Here is a 6,000-nt window from a genome sequence, read left to right on the forward strand (position 1 = left end):
CCTTAGATGATCTCACCCACAACCAAGAGTTGCTGCAACCCAAAATCACAGACTTGATAATAAACAGATCTGTCTCACACAGAAAAGTCTATCAAAGGATAAATCTGTCTCCCACAGATAAACCCTAGGTTTTGTTCCGTCTTAAGATATAATATCAAAGTGAATAGGAACCAATTGATAATCCGGTCTTATATTCCCGAAGAACAGCATAGATTAATCAATCACCTCTCTACAATCCTTCCTGACTACACAGGCGGTTTGTCGAGGAATCACAAACAGTGAGACGAAGATGTTTGTGACTTCTTTATCTTGCCTGTCGGAGAACTCTCACGATCTCAAGCCAATCAATCGGATGTACTCGTACGATAGAAGATGCAAGATCATATCACACAACTACAATAAAAGTAGTATCGGTCTGGCTTCACAATCCCAATGAAGTCTTTAAGTCGTTAACCTGGTTTTAGAGAAGAAAACCAAAGGTTAAAGGAGAATCGACTCTAGCGAGCGCACTAGTATCACACAGATGTGTGGGGATTAGTTTTGCACAATGCAAGACGTCTCCTTTATATAGCCTTCAAATCAGGGTTTTGCCTTAGGTACAAAGCAATCCTTATTCACTGTTAGATGAAAACCTGATTTAGATTCAATCTAATATTTCTCAACCGTTAAATCGAAAACTTAGTTTGTCACACACACTTGGGATATACGTTTACTGGGTTTGTGAAAACCATGCCCAAACGTGTACGTGTATGTTGGTTCAACATAGTAACCCAAAAGGTTAACCATATGAGCATTTCATATTAACCTTGTTCTTCTTCACCGTAACTAGTTCAATTGACTCAAATGAACTAGTTAAAGAGTTGTTCAATTGCTATGAGATATTATGTAACTACACAAGACACAATTGAAACAAAGATGATTTGATTCCATTGAATCGGCTCATGAACATTATAGCCACGGTTTGCATAAAGCATTCCTTAGTAATTTAATGTTTCATGTTCAGAGCACATATTTAGATCATAACCTCTTAAGTTCACAAACAAGTTCGCGGACTTAAGTTAATCGGTTGAGTTTTCCAAACTCAGCAGAAATTCTTGGAAAGAGAACTTCCGCCAGTTCGCGGACTGGGTTCGCGGACTGAGTTCGCGGACTTAGCACACAAACGAGTTTTGGAAAATCCAGCAGAAATTCTCGGTCGAGATTTTCCGACAGTTCGCGGACTTGGAAAGCCAATTCCACAATCCTCCCGATTTCTCTTGATCAACAAAGTTCGAAAACTTCGGTTCAAGGAATACATGGTTATGTAATCTAAACTCTCATTTCAATCATTGAGACATTCTCAGAGGAGGTTATGTAGCCGCTATTCACAGACTGATTCACGTCAGAGCAATTCTCAAAGTGATTGAAACTTTTCATGACTTTCGTCACTAGGTGAAGATAAACTTGATCACAGCGAAACGCTTTACCAACACACGGTTTCGAGATAAAAGATAAGCAGTGAATGCTCAGCTCGAAATGTCAAATGTGTATGATTTAGTTTATATAGCATACGACTTTTGTCTCATAAGAAGTAGGAGATATAATAGATAGACTTTTGAGTGATAGATAAGTTCAAGTCTCCACATACCTTTTTGTTGATGAAGTTCCACGGTTCCTTGCATAGATCTTCGTCATTGTATGATGGATCGCCATGAAGTCCTTGATCTCAACTACACTTTTTTATCCTAGTCTGAGACTTAGCTATGTAGGCTAGAAATCAAGACTCATAGTTTTGATCATTAACATTGACAAACATGCTTGAGATAGCAACGCATGCGAGGTCGACCGAGCTATGCTCTAACAATCTCCCCCTTTGTCAATTTTAGTGACAAAACTATTAATACATATGGAATACAAAAAGATAAACTTTAGTGGCTCCTATTCCATTGTCTAATCTTCAACGTTCCATGAAATCTTCGTCCTTCCTAGTACTCCAATGATCCCAAAGGTTGTAAGTTTAGCATCACCGTTGTTGAAGATCCGTAGCTATAACAATGAGAGAAATCGAGATTCTCGATCATTATTATACAGTGTCATAGCATTATTATGTAATATCAAAGTCCAATTGTATCACGACTTTAACAATAATACTACGGTGATATGTATCACTCCCCCTTAGTCAATACTCCATCTCGATCATGGAAACCACTCCCCCTACACAATGATCCGAAAACCATATGTATTTGTAGTGTGAACTACATTATTTCTCCCCCTTTTTGTCAATAAAATTGGCAAAGGTACAAGAACGGGATCATAATGAAATTTCCACAAGAGACATTTCATAGACTAAAAGAAAAATACATACCAACTTAATTTAGATGCAATCATAAAGCCGAAGCTAAATGCATTCATCAAGGAGTTTTAAGATACAAGATAACCCCTATAAAATTCCACAGCCGCACACCCCGCAAGATATTACCATTAAGCACAAGTTCAAAAGAACTCTCCCCCATTAGATGTCATTCCCGAAAGAACAACAAGAGCGACCTTAATTCGAAAGAAAAAGAAAGATTTTTTTTTAATTGGACACCAAAAACCATAGGAATGATTCTCTATATCCAAAGCTCAACCAAATTAATCACAAGTAAACCCATGATTAATTCAATTGAAAACGCAGCTAAATCAAACCACAAAAGTGATCAATTTAATTGAAAGTGCTCAACATAAGTAAACTTACGGAGCTACGACTAAGGTAATCATACTAAGATGACTAACTTAATCGTTCACATACTCAACATAAGGAAAACCTTACGGAATATACGACTACATTAACGAATAGAACATGATTAGTATAGCCGTTCATATACTCAACACAAGAATTTGTGGAATATATGAAAACTCAACTAGATTAATTACAAGAGAACCTATAATTAATCTAATTGGAATACAAACAACCAAACTAATCATCGAAGTAATCAATTTAATTATTTTGGGCTCAACATAAGAGAACTTATGGAACCCCGACTAAGTTCATCATAGAATATGACAACCTTAACCGTACATGTACTCGACATAAGAAAGAAAACTTATGGAGTACAAACTAAATAACCAAACTGGTTGATTAATTTAGTTCCTAATGCTCGAAATATAGCATCTTATGGAACAACCAATAAAGCCAAGGTAAATCGATTTAGTTGTAAGGAGCTCAACATAAGACACACAATGGAGCCTTCACGGTAAAACATAATAAAATGGATCAATGAAGATCAATACCGTGGATAACATACAAGGATCTATTCTGTTTTCCATCATAACGACATAATAGGCTTTATCCTTCTCAAACAAAAGATATCATCCTATTTTCCATCAAATACATGATTGCATAGGCATAACTTTTGTATATGTCAAAAGTCCATTCGTCCTTTCATCAATACGAATACCGATTCATAAACGACTTTACTTTTGACCGCAATATGGGATCTTCAATTCCACGGACGCAAACAATACATATCTCATAAGAATATTGCAATATCACAAACCATTAAAATACTGCAATAAACATCATCCTCCAAATATTTTTAGAATTTAATACCAATAAACCTAAAAAATAAACATAAGAAGATGAAAACAAAAATAGCTATGTGTAGTCACAATCATCCTTATTCAAAGCACTAGTTATTCTTTCAACTAATCCAAAAAGAAGACATCCTAGGCATACAAAACTTAGTTTTCCTTGATGAATTCATACCTCATAAATGGTCCATCAAAGTAGGAGTCATTGATATCCTTGACCCTGTTGACTGTAGAGACACCATGTTCAAAAGTTAGAACATTGACTTTTCGATCAATAGTGCGAGCATAATGACGAGCCTTTGCACGGACAAGGATAACTTTCTTCTGATTTCTGATCAAGATATTCTGAGTACCAAGGATCTTCGTTTGTCCATCAATAAGCTGGTTTATCTGCAATTGAAGGCTAGCCAGTTCGTTCTTAACTTCATTCTGAACATGAAACAGTTCCTTGACAGATTCACCAATCCAAGTGTTATACTCTTTTCTTTCAAGCATCTTCTTCCGTATAAACTCTTGACCAGAATCACATCCTTTGAGATCATCCTGAACCATAGGGTTAACTTCTTATTTGGGAACAGTTTCCATAGAGCTCCTTTCTGAAGAAAAATGAAACACATATAAGATTTATATATGTTCGTGAATGCCCTGGCTAAAAACCCTAGATTTTCTTGAGGATATATGAGCGTTCGCGGGCCGACCAAAATGGCTCTAAAGAGAGATACTGTGCAGCTTCCAAAGCGTCCACCATCCCAAAAGATCAAAAGTGACAGAAAGAAAAAGAGACTAGAGAAGATCATTACAACAAGGGATATACAACCTAGAGAAAATATAGCACAATACTTGAGCATCTCTCAAATCCTCATCCTTGTATCTCTCAAGTTAGACGCAAGGATAAAACATTCTGCTGCTAGATAGCAGAGGGAGACATAGTCTCACCATAGGTTCTGAGAGAATAGTTGTAATTTTCTCTAGGATATCTTATTCTTGTCCTTTTACCGTAGCTTCCAGGAAAAATGGTGTGTCTCGCAGTCTTTCTGGGAATCATAAGAGAGAAACCTTTCTGATGACAAAGTCTAGGACCTCTAGAAATAGGTTCTAGGGGATTTTCCGAAACTCGTCTCCATACACTAGACTTAGATTTATCGGATTCGTTCTTATAATGACATACTTTCATTGGTAGCACGAGAATTTACAAATGTCCAGTAATGATTTCTAGGAGAGATATCATTTTTATAAGATGCTTGGTTTCCTGTGAAAGGGACCTTCACTGTAGTAGTCGTCCGACTATTTACTCCATTGACAGTAACAAGAAGCAACTTGTGAAGTTTAGAAACACGTTTCTTTCTAGCAAAACAATGGATAGCATAGTGATTTCCTTTTCCACAGAAGGTACATATTTGTGGAGGAGAAACAACAACTGGTACTTGTTTAAACTTCATAGCCACCGAAGAAGATTGTAAGTTATGAGAACTTTTCTTGACACAATCTTCTTCTGGAGAAAATTTCATTTTGTACAGTAACTCATGAGAAATAATTTGTGCAGAAGAATTTTTCTTTAAAACAAAGTTTTCCTTTTCAAAGGATTTGTACTGTCCATGGGCTAAGACAAGTGATGCTTCAAGTTTCTCCTTCTCAACACGAAGTTTGTCTAGATCGAACGAATGCGTCTTGATCAAAAAAAATTCTCTAATTGAGCCTTCTTTGACCAGCTTTTCAAGATCACAAATCTTTTCACGCTGTATATTGTTTTCTTGAAGAAGTTTCTCAATTTCCTTAGAGAATGACCCTATAATGTTGTAGAGTACTTGTTCACGATCAATAGAATTTTCGAATTCATCCATGAGTTGTACATGATCCTTGAGATCAACAAACTCTGTAGAATTTTTTGAAATTCTGGTGAGCTTCATTTCAGCTTTTGCCATTATGTCCAAAGTCTTATTGGAGGAAGAATGACCAACACAGGATGGAACAGTATTCCTATCTCTGGATTCAGAAGAATCATCTAAGGAGTAACCCTTTGAGGTATTTCCGAGACACTTGACAAAGTTGACAGCTTTAGGAGGCATTTTGGTATGCGTATGAGATTATGTCCACAGACTCAGATTTCCACAAACACAGACTTGTTAGGTCTTAAACGTGTTTGCCTGCTCTAATACCAATTGAAAAAGCGGGGGTCTAACAACACCACCCAATATTTCGCTTAGCAATCTGTATGGACAAACTCTAATATACTCTTTATGAGAATCAACTATATAGTCAGACTCAATCAATAAAGAGATATATCAAAGAGTTTATATCTCAATCTCTCTATTTGATCTTTACTCAAGCAAATAGAAATCTGCGAGTCTTTTTCAAAGAGAGATAACTTGGACGGTACCAAAGACCAGTATCCAAGGATCAATCAACTACAATCAACAACCAAAACTTGGATTAGAGAAGTTGATGATC

Source organism: Papaver somniferum, chromosome 9 (assembly GCF_003573695.1).
Source record: "Papaver somniferum cultivar HN1 chromosome 9, ASM357369v1, whole genome shotgun sequence".
Classification (NCBI taxonomy): Eukaryota; Viridiplantae; Streptophyta; class Magnoliopsida; order Ranunculales; family Papaveraceae; genus Papaver; species Papaver somniferum.